General features: G+C 49.5%; 1 protein-coding gene and 1 pseudogene across 1 annotated transcript in view; both read right to left on the reverse strand.

Moving 5' to 3' along the window:
• Positions 1–16,613, reverse strand: part of LOC147604428 (Sept9 (DUF616)) — a 134,513-nt gene that overhangs the window by 42,224 nt on the left and 75,676 nt on the right. The window lies entirely within an intron of this gene.
• LOC147604430 (uncharacterized) lies at positions 1,886–5,671 on the reverse strand (annotated as a pseudogene).

Raw genomic sequence — 16,613 nt, forward strand, 5'->3', positions numbered from 1 at the left:
GAGTATGAATCATTCCTTGGGGGCTCTCTCCAAAGGGTGTGTTCTACTCTCACGGCCACCCTCTTTGTCAGAGGGCTACTCAACCATGTTGAAGGCTCCTCCAACAATCCAAGGATCAACGTGGGGGAGCAGTTTTGCGATGGTGTCCCAAGAGAGCTACCTTGTTCCCCTCACATTAGGTGCATAATATTCAAGATACCCAACTTCTGTCCCTCTTGCACGACCATAATCCACTCGACTCTAGCAGGTATGATAACACCATGACCAATAACATGAGGCAAAAGTGATGCTAAAACTGAAATGCATACCCGAGAAAGGATCTTACTAGTTTTAGCACACTAAAGCATATCCAATTTGTGCTCTTGCAGGAGCAACACATCCATAGGTCACTTGTAATGGTAGGGTGGAGTTGATCCTTAACAAGGCGCTTCCTACTGCCTCCCTAGACCTTGCACATTCCATGAGACAATCCTCATGATAAAGAAGTGGTTGACTCTGGACCTGAGCAACAGCTTGGCCAAAGTTTGAACCCACCTCCCATAATGTTAGAGGAGGGGGGAACCCTTGGAGTAAAGTCCAATGTCAGTGTGTTTACTTTGTCCTGGACTTTGCATACGTCCACAATGCATGGGTGCCTTGCAAGGCATCGTGCCATACATCTTGCAACTTGCAAGGCCCCATAAGATGGCAACATGTCTTGTGCATCCATACCAAATGCATTGTCCATCCCAAGCAAGGAGGACTCAACATAGTGATTTTTCCCTGATGCAACATCCTTCTGTGAGGATGACTCTGCAAACTCATCACTCTGTACATTGTCTTTGGGCGAGACATCATCCTATGCCCCATCATTCCCACCTGGAGTGCGGGCACGAGAGCCGACTTGGCACTTGTGGCCAAAGGCTAGCCAAGGTGGACAATTAGGCTGTGTCGCTTGAGGAGTGCATTTGCACCGCCTCCTACGACCCCTAGCCCTAGGGCAATCCCGCACAGTGGCCCATCTGGTGACAGACTTGGCACTGGTGAGGTCTACGTGATGTCTCCATACATTGCTTCAAGGGACCATTAGGTCCTGGAAACAGCACAAAATGCTCAAAGGACTCATTGTCACGAGCCAACACCATAACCAGGGAATCAACCAAGGCAGTGACTACTTGGGTAGCATAAATGGGAAAAGTAGCGATGGGGGGCACTTGCAGGATCAGCCCAAAGGTTACCCAAATGGCCTCCAACAATGGCCAATAAGCATAAGGAAGACTGGCGAAACTAAGTGCAATAGGGTAACGATTCTAGTCTTCTTCGACAGGGTCGAAGTAGTTGGTGTAGGGTAAGAAGAAAATCTTCCTTGGGCCGAAAGGGATAGGACTACCCTTGAGCACTTTTGAGGCTACCTCCTCTGCTTCAAAGTCTACTTGGAAGAATCCTCTCCCAAGTTGCTAGTACCTAGTCAAAGGCTTGGATACGGGAGGAGTGAGAACCAAAGATTTTTTAATGAGTGTCGTCTTGGAGTCTTTCTCAATTTTGGCGAAGAGGGTTGCAAGCTCGTCTTGTGAAAACTGGATGGTTCTTCTGGCCGGAGGGGATCGATTAGCCATGATGCTAATCGAAAAAAGAGGCCGACTTTGTAAGCCCAGCGGGGGCGTGCCGCGACAGATTCAACTACGTATCCAAGAGAGAGAAATATAGAGAGAGGACATAGAGAGAGAGAGAGAGAGAGAGAGAGAGAGAGAGAGAGAGAGAGAGAGAGAGAGAGAGAGAGAAAGAAAGAAAGAAAGAAAGAAAGATTTTATTAACGTCTTCCAAAGGACCGAACTCGGCCTATGAGACAAATCGGAGTACCTGTATGGGGTATCATCTGTCATCCCAACAAAATGAAAAAGTACTGAATAAAAAAGCTGAATCTGGGTGTGCAGGGGATGGAGCTCTATTACTAGGAGAATGCAAAGCTATATGCATGGAGTATACAATCATGATATGCAACCTAGCTAGCTCCATCCTGTACCATACTGGGGGTATAAAATGGTATACATCAGTGAAGGGGGTGTCCACAGCTCCCTGAAGAACATGCCTGGGTGTGCTCTGAAGCGAGCCAGTCGCTCCGCACCGTCTCTGTGAAACTGAGCTCTGATCTCTGTCATCTCTCTCTGGTATAGGCGTGGTGTCCGAAAGCCAGGTGTCCTCTGTCTCCTGCGGGCTCTAAGTGTCTCTGCTCTCTGGAGAGTAATTCCCTGCCGTGTAGGGGCTGGGAGGGGTATGGATCTCTGAAAAAATGTAGTAATCTGTGTCTGTCGCCCCCCCTCTGGAGCTGTCTGAGCCTGTAATAATGTCTCTCTATGGCGCTGTATGTCTAGAATGTATCTCCCCAGTATGCGCTGGTCTGCTGTCTCAAAGATCTGGCGTAGGGAATGTGGCTCTCTGAATAAAATGGGATATCTCTCTCTGATGGCTGTATATGCTCTGCATCTACATACATAATGCTCCTCACTCTCCACCTCCTCTCTGCACAATCTGCATACCCTCTCCTCTCGGGGGATCCGTGCTGCTCTGCCAGTCTCAATCTCCAATCGGTGTGATGAAACTCTGAGCTGACCAATAGCCACTCGGGAGCCGTGTGGTAAAAAGCCCTCCATGTATCTAGGCCTCTCTATAAATCCATCATCAGTGATACTCATGAAGTGATCTCTGTAGTATAGCATCTTCGGTGGAAGAGGCTGTGTAGGCGATATCCATGTCTCTCGTGTATAGAGCTGCCATAGATCCTGTCTCAATACTCTGTTCCTCTCACTATGAGAGAGACGGATATGTGGTGCATCCCTGTCATACTGGAATGGTGGTAGATGATCCATGTCTAGGCCATGCTGTGAGAACCAATGTGTGACCTGTGCATACCATGATCCTCTGTCTCCTGCCTCAGCCAACTGTCTAGATGCCTGAAAAGCTCTGTATGATAATCTGTCCTGTGGCATCTCTCTGAATCTGTCTAGCAGGCATATAGTCTGAAATATGGCCTCTACCATCATAGGAGGCGCAGCAAACTCTGCTCGGATAATGTCATGAGGTACTGACGGTTTGCTGCGTATCATGCGTGCCATCATGAGGGCCTGTGGTCTCTCTATCTGTGTCCACCAATGAGTAGCAAGGCCTGGCGCCCATACTGCTGCTCCATACATCAATGCCGGTGTGACTAATGTGTCAAATAGCCACCCCTTCGTCCGGGGCTCCTGAAAATGCGCCTGGTGGCACTGTCTCTCTAGCATAGCCAATGCTGCATATCCCCGTGTCAATCTAGCTCTGGCTGCTGAACCCATGGTAAAGCGTGTGGCTGCTGCAGAGAAGGTAACCCCTAGGTACACGTATGATGTCACCACCTCCACCTGGCATCCTGCGAGAGTGAATGTCAGCTGACTCCTGCCCTGTCTCGATGTATGAAAGACCATAACCTTGGTTTTTCCAAGGTTCACAGTAAGACCCCTCTGTGTGCAGAAATCATGGAGTGCATGTAGATGCTGCTGTAGACCACCTGGGGACTCAGACACTAATACAATATCATCAGCATAGAGCATAATATGTACTAAGGTACCTGCTAAATCAACTCCATCTCCGCCTCCCCGTGTAATGAAGTCAGCCACCTCATCAATGTATAACCCAAATAGCGTGGGGGAAAGTGGGCATCCTTGCTTCACACCAATGGTGCTGGCAATAGTCTCGGACATACCTCCTGGACATCTGACTCGCCCAAAAACCTACTCATATAATGCATAGATGCCCCATGTCATATCTGCTGGTATGCCAAGAGACTGCAGGCGCTGAAAGAGCCTCTCTCGTGGTACTGTGTCAAATGCCTTGCGGAAATCCACAAAGCAGCAATAGAGCTTTCTCTTCCTCACTCTGGCCTGATCAATCATACATCTCAAAGTGAATACATGGTCAGTGGTAGAGAAAGCTCTCCTGAAGCCTGCCTGCCCTGATGAGCGTAAACCTGCTCGCTCAGCATATAAGCTAAGCTCCTGCTCCAACACTGCACCATAGAGTTTGGCTAGCACGTGGCCAACCATAACCGTCCTGTAGTTGCTCGGATCGAGCATATCCCCTGTTTTGTGAATCGGCACAATGGTGTGCATCGTCCACTCCGCAGGCAAACCCTCTGCTAGTGCCCTGTTAAACAGGTGTGCAAGAAAAGGAGCTAAAGAATCTACTGCATATATGAGATGCTCACCCTGCAGGCCCATATGGTCGGCGGCCCGTCCATGCTGTAGGCGGCGGATAGCTTCCTGTACCATCGAGTGGGTAAAGAAGCTAGCTGTGGTAGGTCGAGGCTCCTGTGGCTGAGGTATAGGTGGCTGCTGTGGGGCATGGTATAGACCCTCTGCATATGTGTGCCATGTCTGTGGGTCTGCAATAGGTGTCGGGGTCCGGGGCTCTCTGAAGTGCCGCCATGAGACAGGGCTATCTGTACTCATGAAGAAATGAAAGATCTCTAGCTCCTGTATCTCTGCAAAGGCCCGCCTTTTGCGGCGAGTAAGTCTCCTCATCTCTCTCCTCGACTCCTGCTCTGTGATGGCTCCCAAGGCTCTCTGTATGCGGAGTCGTGAGTATAGGGCCCTGCACTCGTCATCATACCATCTGTTCTGGGGCATAGTCCCAGGTCTCGCAGGCTCTCCTGAATGTACACGATGTGGGAAGCTCTGTAATGCAGCCGTGTGTAGGAGTGATGCGAGCTGGGCTGTAATGGTATCCATAGATGCCAGGGGATACATGAGTAGGAGCCCATCCTCTACTCTGCCAGTGTATATGTCTGCCATGTCATGTGTGAAGTAGATGGTAGTGTGTGGCGTCGGTATGTGGGGGGCTGGTGATACTGGTGATCCGGCTAGTGAAAATGCCAAGTATGTATGATCTGCCCCAATAGGACGAGGTGGAATGGAGAATGAGGTGACAAGCTGTGATGCCTCCAAAGACGCCATAATGTAGTCTACTACCGTGCCTCCGGTCCGTGTATGACCCCCATGTGGGAAGCATTTCAGCCCTCCTGATCCCGGCCACTGTAGCATCCCGTTATAAATAACGAGACGATGCCTGGCTCCCAACTCTAGTAAGTGGTCCCCATAATGCCCTCTGTCTGGTCCAGTGTCCTTTGATGCCCGACTAGCCCCTATCTCCTCTGGATCCACAGGGTGGAGGATCTCCATGTCATCATAGTCATACACCTCACACTGTCTGCTCTGTGTGTGGGCATTGAAGTCGCCCGTAAGAAATACTTCCCCTAATGTAGAATAATGCATAATCTCCTCTGACAGACAAGTGTATGGCGAGGCTCCTATCTCCTCCTCCTGTGGCATGTCCTCTGTAATGACGTAGGAGGATCCTGATGGAGAAAAGTAACATAGAGCTATGTATATAACCCTGTCCTGTGAGAGCTGTAAGCTGATCCACATGTATCTGGCCTCTGGATCCTGTGCTACCACTCTCAGTCTCCCCTGTAGCTCCCGTCTGAATAGGACTGCTACTCCCCCCGACCCTCTCGAGGTACCCTGGCGTGTGGTCCTCCTGTATGCTGACTCCCACTGGAATCCCTCTACTCGAGGTAGCCCTCTCTCTGGGCTCTGATGTGTCTCTGTCAGAAGTATGATGTCTCTCCCCACCATAACATGCACCAGTCGTCCAGGCTGCACCCATAGTGAACCATTACACTTCCATACTGCTATGTGTATCTCTGTCAGTGGCCTGGTCTGTGTCCCATAGGCCCCAAACCGCTAATCCATGGGCCGGCCATCAATGATGACCCGACCATCTCGATAGAAGGCCTTCTTGCCTTCTCTCCTCGCGTGTAAGACTCGTGGCATGCAAGTTCTCCTATGCTCAAGCTGCATCCTCGTGAGATCATCATCCAAGAAAATAGGAGCTCCCTCTAAACCCCGTAGTATGACCCTCTTCCTCATGAAGGTGACCCTCTCCGTCTCTCCTGCAAACTGTAGGATGAGGGCTCGCTTGCGTGTTGAGTCTTTCCCGGCTCTCCATGCTTTGGTGAAGGGGAGAGGGTGCTCTTCCTTGTAGCCCAGCTTCATGCATAGAAGCTGTCCATCTTTCTCGGGAGTGAAGTCGGGTGTCTCGGCTATACCTGTGACTCGAATGTTGAGGCGGCGGGCATGCCTCATCTTCTCCTCCTCAATGGTAGTGTGAATGATTTGGTTTTCTTCCCTTTGAGTCTCCTCCCTCACTTCTTTACGGATGTTCTTCTTCACCACCTCGACCCATCCTGACTGCTTGGCTTCGAGCTTTCCCTCCATGTCCTTTGTGATCTCCTTGGAGATCTCTTCTTTGATGGCCGTGAGAGTGTTGTCATTGATCTCCCCTTCTTCCTTCTCAGCATTCTTGATGGCTACCATTTCCACTTTCAATGCACTCACCTCCTCCTTGAGTGCCGTGTTCTCTTGTTCGAGGTTCGTGACCCGTGCTTCGAGAGCTATGATGTGCTTGTGTAGTTTGTTTTCCACCTCATTGAGGTTGGAATCGGATGTCTTCTTGTTCTCCTTGATTAATGCCTTCATTGCCATCTCGAGGGCCTCGAGTTTCTCTTGGAGACTCGGGGCCATTCCTCCAAGTCACTCTGCAGTCCTTCCCACAGGCAGGGAGGAGAGAGAGAGAGAGAGAGAGAGTTATGTTGCTGCCTTGGGGGCCTGAGCATGGGTGGGTGGGGAAAGGGGGCAGAGGCGAACTGGCGAACTGGAGGGGGGCGGAAGCCGGGCAGAGAGGCGAACTGGCGAACTGGGGAAAAAGCGGGCAGAGAGGCAGCGAACTGGCGAACTGGCGAACTGGAGGGGGGCGGAAGCCAGGCAGAGAGGCGAACTGGCGAACTGGGGAAAAAGCGGGCAGAGAGGCAGCGAACTGGCGAGCTGACGAACTGGAGGGGGGCGGAAGCCGGGCAGAGAGGCGAACTGGCGAACTGGAGGGGGGCGGAAGCCGGGCAGAGAGGCGAACTGGCGAACTGGGGAAAAAGCGGGCAGAGAGCCAGCGAACTGGCGAACTGGCGAACTGGAGGGGGGCGGAAGCCGGGCAGAGAGGCGAACTGGCGAACTGGGGAAAAAGCGGGCAGAGAGGCAGCGAACTGGCGAACTGGCGAACTGGAGGGGGGCGGAAGCCGGGCAGAGAGGCGAACTGGCGAACTGGCGAACTGGAGGGGGGCGGAAGCCGGGCAGAGAGGCGAACTGGCGAACTGGGGAAAAAGCGGGCAGAGAGGCAGCGAACTGGCGAGCTGGCGAACTGGAGGGGGGCGGAAGCCGGGCAGAGAGGCGAACTGGCGAACTGGGGAAAAAGCGGGCAGAGAGGCAGCGAACTGGCGAGCTGGCGAACTGGAGGGAGAGAGAGAGAGAGGTTCAGGGAACTTTGCACAATACACAGACGGAGCGGGGAATAGGCCCCGTCCCCTTATAGGAATTTACTCGGGAACAATCCATGGGCTTTTCAAGCCAGGATCAATACAACCAATGAATACAAATTCAAAGAAATATGTCGATGTAGAAATCCGGGTTGGAATCGATGTCGAGGCACAAGATTTTTGATGTTGAGCACACCACGGGGATGGCCCACAAGAATCTCTCACCGGGCAAGTACCAAATCCAATATCCAATATCCAAGTTCTAGGAACCCCTAGCTTATACTCCAGGTGCTCAGGGGATGATATCCAGTATAAGACTCAATGCCCAAACTGGAGTAAGAGCAAATCTCAAAGAGAGGCCCCACGAAGGAATAAATGTCAAATTAGGTCCAAAGCTAGCAACCTAGGGATGGCTCAAGGCTAAGGCTATTGATGGCGGCAATACAGAGAAGCGCTGTTGGCTACTTTGCTGGGCAGCAAGAGGGCAAATCTTGGCGGCGCAAGCGCTAAGGAGGTGGCTGATGGCAGCAGTGGCACAAACAAGCGATCCGATGGCGACGTACATCAAAACGCGGCTGGTGGCGGCTTTATGGGTAGTGGGCATGCGATAGAGGCTGCTGCTGGCGCTGGCTGGCTTGATAGGCGGCAACAATCAGATGGCAAGGGTGGCGCAGCAAACAGAAGCAGCAAACAACAGTGGCGATAACAGAGGACAAGGGCAGCCGGCTGGTTACGGGCAGCAATTGGCGGCTATTGGTGACGACAGTGGTCGGATGTACAACGGCGGTACGGACAACAACCTTGGCAATAATGTAGGTCTCCACGCCTTTGTTGATGTTCTTAACACCCTTGTTCATGATCTTCAAGAGGAACTCAAGCTTCTTTTATACCGAAGGAGAGCCTTGCTTTTTGCCAAAAAGCGATGCTTTTGCTTTGCTTTGCCTTTTTACTTCGCTTTTGTCTTTTTAACTTATAATAATAAAAATATTACACATCTTTTGTCAAAGTTCTTTAGTTTTGCTTTTTTTGCTTTAGGGCCTTGCTTTTTGGCGCTAGAGCTGCTTTTTGCTTTTTGGTTCGGCTCAATGTCCTTTTGCCAATTGTGCCCTTGGCTCGCATTCAACTCAGTTTGACTTTTTGCTTTTCCCTACTTTTTGACCAAAACTTGTATTTTTCCATGAGCCAACTTCATGGTCCCTGTTCCCATGCTTTCATCTACCTATCCAGTGTCCAGGTATGGGTTCCATCATGTGAATAGAGCGAGGAGGGCCAAATGGTTACATTCCCTCCCTCTTATATCGCAGGTGTCCTCAACTGCGGAGTACAAGTGTTCCATATGTTCTAGGTACTAGACCCATCCGGTGAGCTTGTGCATCTGGTCTTTCCCATATCTGTGGTGTCATTTGCTCATTTGGCAACATCTCTATGCCTTATCTTTGACCAATAGCTTTGTTCCTGATGGTACTTCTTAATGACCTCAGACATGTGCTAGATAAAATATATCGATACTAACCTCTTGCAAAAACTAGACAAAATCTAGTGAACAAACAGGCATGCATCATTCGCGTCTATAGGGTATTCCAGGTACTGGCCAGGTAGTCTGGACTCTGGAGGCTAGTGGATTATCACATGCCATAAATCCAAGCATTGTCCACACATCAAAAACATCACACAAAGTCAAATAAATTCAAACATACATCAGTATGCAATGCACAAGTAATGATCCTCCTGTTCTTAAATTTTCCTGTCTGGTTTCATCAAAAACTGGTGCTAAGCTATCTGGCTCCTGAAGGAAACCGCTCAGTCTATCCTCAAGGCCATCTGGTCACTAGGATCGCCCGAGAGTTCATCAATAGTCATCTGGGCCATGTGGTAGCATTGACCCCCCGACTATAAAATCCAATATAGTCATCTGGGCTATCTGGTCACAATGACTGCCCGATTGTGAAGTCCAATAGAGTCATCTAGGCTATCTGGTTGCAATGAATGCCTAATTGCGAAGTCCAATAGAGTCATCTGGGCTATCTAGTCGCAATGACCGCCCGACTATGAAGTCCAAGATATCTGGCAAAAAGGCCGTCCAATGGGGCATCTGGCATCGTTGCCACCCAAATTCAAATCTTTCCAAAATAGTGAGGTTTGCAATCTCACTTTGTCCACCGGACTGAGGATGATAAGCCGAAGAGAAATTAAGCTTTGTCCCCATGTTATCGAAAAGAGCTCTCCAAAAGAAACTAGTAGTTCGAGGATCTCTATCCCCCACAATGGACTTAGGCAATCCATGGTGCTTGAAAATCTAATGAATAAACAATCTTGCCATATGCTCTATGCGAATAGTCTTCTTTACTGCAAAGAAGTGGGCTTGCTTATTGAATCTATCAAGAATAGTCCATATACATGATTCCTATATCCTGACTTTGGCAATCCAGAAGATCCATAGCAATACTTTCCCATGGAGCATTGGGAATCGGCAAGGGTTGCAGTAATCCTGCGGGGTTTTGTTGATCAAATTTGATCTTCTGACAAACCAAACATTCTCGAACATATTGCTCAATGTCCTTTCTCATGCTGGGCCAATGAAAATAGCTCTTCAAAGCTTGAGTTGTAGTCAAGATGCCTCTATGCCCCGTGTAGAGTGGAGCATGACACTCTTCCATTACTTTAGGCCTCAAATCTTTAGTCACACATAACCAGGTTTGCATCATAAGGAAACCCACCTTGATGACATAGGAAGTCACCAAGTCTCCATTCTGTAATCTGTACCAAATATCGTTTAAGTCCTCATCTGTAGCATAAAGATCTTTCATCGAAGTGAAATCCATATGATATCCTATAGAGACTGCATGGCTCATGGGTCCCCGAGATAAGGCATCTGCTATGTTATTGTCTTTATTATGGGTATGCATAATTTGGAAATGAAATTGGGAGAAATCACTAGCCCATCTTATATGCTTTTCGGATATCTTAGGTGAGACATGAAGTACCTAAGACTTTGATGATATGTCTTGATAACAAACTGAACACCCACAAGATAATGCTTCCAAATCTTCAATGCATGAATGATAGCCATCAATTCTTTCTCATATGTGGGTGCAGTCTTTTCGGCTCCTTGAAGTCTTCGACTTTCATAGGCCACATCATGGCCCTCTGTGTTCAAGACTGCTCCAATGCAATCTCTTGAGGCATCAGATTCTACCATAAAAGGCCACGGCTTTCTTTGTTAGATCATGCAATGGACTAGCTACCACTGCAAACCACTTGATAAACTTTCTGTAATAAGAGCATAAGCTAAGGAAACTTTGAACTGCATGCACACTAGTCAACTCTGGCCATTCCATAATAGCCTTGACCTTGCCTGGATCGATCCTGACCCCTTCCTTGGATACTAAGTGGTCCAAGTAGTGATTTTTTGACAAAAGAACTCACTCTTCTTGCCGTTGACATACAACTTGTGCTTCCGCAATCCTTGAAACACAATATCCAAGTGCTTTCGATGCTCTTCCTCATTCTTAGAATGCACAATAATATCATCAAAGAAAGTAGCTACAAACTTTTTTATGTGGTCGAGAAATATTCTCTCCATCATTCGGTTGAAGGTAGCCGGGGCATTCGGTTGAAGGTAGCCGGGGCATTGGTAAGACCAAAAGGCATCACCAAATACTCATAGAGTCCAATTGTGGTCTTGAATGCAGTCGTGTGAATGTCCTCTAGGACAATTCTAACTTGATGGTAACCACTCTTCAAGTCAATCCTGCTAAAGATGGTGCCTTCATCCAATCTGTCTAGGATATCATCAATCCTAGGAATAGGAAATGTGTTCTTCACGGTGATATTGTAAAGGTAGATCCTCCATAGTTCCGATAACGGGATTGAGGAGATCTCCTAGGTGTCATTGAATTTTGGTCTAATTAAAAGTAAAGGATACTCAAGATTTTCGAGGGAGAGAGAGAGAGAGAGAGAGAGAGAGAGAGAGAGAGATCAATGGTTGCACAATAAGCAAACTTCAACTGGAAAAAAAATGCATACATCATTGCGTGGTACAACATTTATTTTGTTCCAAAATATCAGCTTTATCAAAAAGCAAATAATGCATAAGTCATAAAAGACTTTAAAATTGTTTGCAGTCACTGCTGATCAAGGTAAATATGAATTCATGAAACATGTGAGATATGCAAAAAGAGAGGATATGTTTGGAGACTTGTGGAAAGCTACGTCAAAAATATCTGTGTATGTGAACAATGAGTTTCATAAGTCCAACGCATCCCAAATAAAGGGAGCCAAAAAGAATAATCCATCTCAGTAAAAGGGAATCATAAGCATAATCCATAAACCTGAGGATGGATCCAAATCCCTAGAAAAGAAGACCAGGAATCCATAGACTTGTATACCATAATCCTTGTATACCATAACTCTTACCACATACTCCGTGCTAACCACACACCTTGAAGTAGAGGTGGACTTTTATCCATAAAAGCATCATATCCATGAGATATCCAACTATTTCTTCTCTATAAACTGGGACAGATTCATCCATAATCTTGTCCAAGAAAGAAATCTCCATAGATATAATCCATCCCAATAAAGGGAGCCATAAACAATGTTTCCCTGAAACCATCTCAAGGCAAACAACACCACCTTTCTCCTTGCATGACTCGGAGTTTGCGGATGACACTGCTGTCTAGACATCTTCAGGGAGGGGAGGAGAACCTCCGCCGATTCGCCTCAGCCATGGACAGGTTTTGCAGAGCTTCGGGCGCTTTGATCAACTGGCACAAGTCGTGTGGGTTGTGGGTCAGTTCTGGCCCCCCCCCCCGACTTGGAGGCCAGTTGATGGGTTTCAGTGGCTGGCCCCCGACACTACAGTGCGCTATTTGGGATGCTATGTGGGCATTGACATATCTCCGGAGCAGCAGATAGCCCCCCTTCTTCTGAGCATTCGGAAGAAGCTTCTGTATTGGAGTACCGCTCGTTTATCTCTGGCTGGCCGAGTGGTTGTGGCCAACCAGGTTCTGCTTGCTACCATGTGGTACATCACTTCTTGCTGGGCCTTCTCTTGAGCGTGCATTGGCCAGGTGCAGAGGCTCATCAGGAACTTTCTTTGGTCCGGTGGCGACGAGCGGCCTGCCACCAGGGCCAAGGTGGCATGGGCTGTGATCACTCAGCCGAGGGAGAGAGGCGGCTTGGGCATAGTTGATTCTATTTGTCAGAGCCGAGCTTTGCTTAGCAAGTTGGTGGTTCGTGGCCTCCTACCAGGCGCTGAGCCGTGGAAGGAGTTTCTTGTTTCCAGGATTCTCAGCCGCACTCCTTCTCTTAGCGGCCCCTGGACCCCCAGCATCAGGTGGATCTTTACAGAGCACCGATCCAGAGGAGTGCGCCTTGGTTTCGAGGAGCGTTTTGCAGCTAGCCTTCTGAGGGCCTGGGAGCATCTGAGGCCGTCACTCTTCCAGACTCCCCCGGGCACCGATGAGGAGCGCCTGAGGCAGCCATTGATCTGGAACCCCTTGATCCGACTTCCCAGTGGTCATATGGTTGGATCGCGATCTCATGTGTCGTGGGGCCCGTTGAGCTCCAGCCCACCAGCCCAGTCCTTAGACAACTGGATATGTTTTAAGCAGCTGCCTCTAGAGGTTCAGGAGAGGAGACTCAACGGGATGAGGGGCAGAGAGTTGATGAGGCGAGACATTGAGGCGGCCATCCCCCGGGAGTGGCGGACTCCAGTACAGGACCCTCCACCTCCACAGTGGCTGGGCGTCTTTACTCGGCACGAGATCCTTCTAGCGGTCTGTGGCTCAGCAGAGAGAGTCGCCCCACTCACCTTCGAGGTGGGAGAGGGAGGCCAGCTTCAGAGGACCCGACTAGATTTGGATGAGTTCCAGGGTTGTATCTTTCAGAGGGTGCGGGTGGTCGGCTTTCATCAGAGACAGTGGTATATAGACCCCTCACCGGCCTCGATAGGGGAGGACTATTCTTGGAGATTATGGGCTTGGGACAGCAGGCCTCTTATTCGCCTTCAGTGGGATCCAGGCGAGTGGCTTTGGCGAGATCCCTATTCGGCCCCTACCAGCCCAGGCACCCCCTTTTTTCAGTACACAGCGAGGCTGGGGCGGCAGATCCAGAGGCACAGGATAGCGGGCACCCCAGCGGCGGCCGAGCATTGGCGACGACAGGGACTCTCCCCTGCCTTCCTTAGGGACTTCTGGCAGCGCCTTTGGGGCAGCTTCCGGCCCCGGAAGGTGACACTTTTTCTCTGGCTTACAGCGCATAGAGGACTGGCTGTGGGGGTTTGGCTAGCTTTTGGCAGACACCCAGCGTCCTGCCCTCGGTGCGGCCATGCACAGGAGTCGCAATGGCACTGCTTATGGGATTGCCCACAGGCACAGCAGGTCTGGCAACGCGCTCTCAGGATGGTTTTTGCAGGCTCGCCAGGTGAGATGATGGTGACGTGGGGTGCGGTGGCTTGGGCCACAGACAGCGGCCCGGCCCTTGGATACGAGGACGTCCCTGGCAGTGTGACCATCCAGGTCTCTGACAGGGCGATGGCGGTGGTTCCGACGCCAGACTTCTCTTCGGCAGTCTCCCAGGAGGGGGACGCGCACAGATGGGAGATGATCAGCAGCATGACGGCTTGCCACATATGGAGAGCCCGATGCAGGGAGGCCATAGACCGCCAGGCAACTCCACCGGCGGAGGTCATACAAGCTCTCTGGGTGGACATCATTCACACCTTGAGAGGACACTGGGGGAAACTTTAGGGCGACTCGGATCGCATGAGAGATCGCCGCAAGGCGTTCCTCCGCACTTGGCAGCCTGGCCCTTTCCTCACCGCGAGGGGCGAGGATGTCACTTGGCACTTCAGGCCTCCAGTTTGGCTCTTCTCACCTCCCGCATGTACTACTAGGTAGCCCCCCCCAGAGAGCGGCCAGCCACGGGGGTGGAGCTCCGGTGTTCATTGTATTTATTATCCCTCCTTGTGAGGTGAGCTTTGTAGCCTTATGGTGTCTTCTCATTAACTAATAGAAGGATCGTTTTTCCCCCCCAAAAAAAAAAAAAGGTTAGTGAACATCAAAAACACTTCACAGTAAATAGCAAAAGCACCAACTTTGCAAACTCAAAGTATACTTAGCTTTTCTTTGCCAAGTTGGTCATGAAGCCAAAAGAAATATCTCCTCACTATATCCTTAAGATATCCCGAGATATATCTCCATATAGCTTGCCTGTAAGCTTGATAATATAATCCACAATATCCATATGGAAAGAGTGCTAAACGTGTGCACATAAAGCCAACTCCACACTTCCAAGATAATTTTGTGAATTCATAAATCCTTAGATCAACAAGCTGTCTACTGCTCATGCTCTTGCTTCATAAGCTATGAAGCGGCTGGCCATGCTTAATAGCAATGATGGTAAGTGTGGTCCCCACTTGAGATCTTTTCTCTTCCTTATTGATAGAAGGAAGCCTCCGCTTCCAACAAAGCCTATGCTCTGATACCAATGTAACTCGCAGCGGTGAGTGCCCGGGGGACTAGGGCCTTTGACACACTTGTTGATACCATCAAAGCATATTAAAACATTTAAACATAAAAGCTGGACAAAACATCCACAAATGCTGAAAATGGAGCTTGCACGTGTGACACCGCATAGAGGCCGGAATGCCCCCCGCCACCCCCCCCCCCCCCCTTGGAGTATTTTATTACCCAAGGAGAATAATATCATGTACAAGCTTTGAGGGCCTTACTCTCCCCACGGGAGATGCCGGATTATCCATATACAAATGCCATAACACAGCCCAACACGAGGCAACCAAGCCGGAACATAGGCTGTAGAAATGCTGAGCCAACAATATAATCCATATACCTCCGTGTGGGTTCTGATTTTTCCCCAAAAACCACGGGTCTTCATGCAATAGAGCTGGTACAGCAAGTACAACTCTCCATTCAGCCAGTACAGTAAGTACAATGGCTGGTACAGCCGGTATAGTGGCTGGTACAATAGGTGGAGTGGCTGGTACAGTCGGTACGGTGGCTGGTACAGCATGTACAGTGACTAGTACAACAAGTACAGTGGCTGGAAATCATAATAAATGATTAAATACCCTTCCTTGCCTTCAGTATTTCTTCGCAATGGAAGCCTCCAAAACAGTCCCCAACAGCCTATATTCTTCATGGGCAGCCTTCAAGAGAGAGAGAGAGAGAGAGAGAGTAGCCATCATTAGGGCAGCCTGTAACGGTGGTAGAGGCTAGTGTGCAGCAAGAGAGCCTTTATTAATGAAGAGAGAGGGCTCCAATTTATAGATTTGGGCCTCCCATGAGCTAAAATGGCAAGAGAAGGTTACAATGACAAGTGGAGAGCCACACAATAGCTGAAGTGACAAGTGTGAGGCCACTTGTCTCACTTTGGTCGCAACATGTCCGAATCTAAGAGATGGGTCCTTCCATAAACTTTATCTCTAAAAATATCCCAACTGGTAGACATTCTGTCATAGGCACTTTGCCAACTCTTGGTATCTGCTCAATTCCAGATGTAATGACGCGAACAGAATTTCCATCGGAGTCGAGCCCAAAATAGCAACTCTCCTAAATTTTAGGAGTGTGGTCCTTTGTATTCTAGGATAATCCCCCATTCCCAAAGCTTGTACTTTCCAAATATTTAGACATCTTGGAGTCCACCAGACCTCTTTCATATACTGGGAAATGTCTAGGCTGGTGACACCGGAAACAAGTGATCATAAGGGGAAGAGATGCTTCTTTCCGGCTGGCCGCTCTGTGAGGAGAAGGCTATCTCATATAGGAGCGGCCCCGTGTGTGGGGGGGGGGGGAGACAACCATACAGGTGGTCTGTAATGCCAAATGGGGTTACCGCCTTTGTCTGTGAGGAAAGGGCCAAGCTTCCAAAGTCTCAAGAAGGCTTCCTACCGCTTTCGCATGCGGTCAAAACCTCCCTGTAACTTCCCCCACTGAGTGCGGAGGGTGTGAATAATATCAAGCCATATGCTCCTGATGGTCTCAGCCGGTGGAGTTTGGTTACCCTCGATGGCCTCGCTGCATCTAGCATGCCAAATGTGCCATGCTGCTATGCTACTGCAAATCTCCCATCTCTGGCATGAGCTTGGCCGCCAGTCACTTGTAGGTGGGGTTGTGACTGGTACTGCTGCAATACGATGGTAGGAGACCTGAAGGGCTAGTTCTCCCCCATCATCCTCATAAGTCCTGACCACTCCAATCTCGGTGGCCCAAGCGAC

Source organism: Cibotium barometz, chromosome 62, assembly GCF_041138505.1.
Source record: "Cibotium barometz isolate CiBa-2024 chromosome 62, ASM4113850v1, whole genome shotgun sequence".
NCBI lineage: Eukaryota > Viridiplantae > Streptophyta > Polypodiopsida > Cyatheales > Cibotiaceae > Cibotium > Cibotium barometz.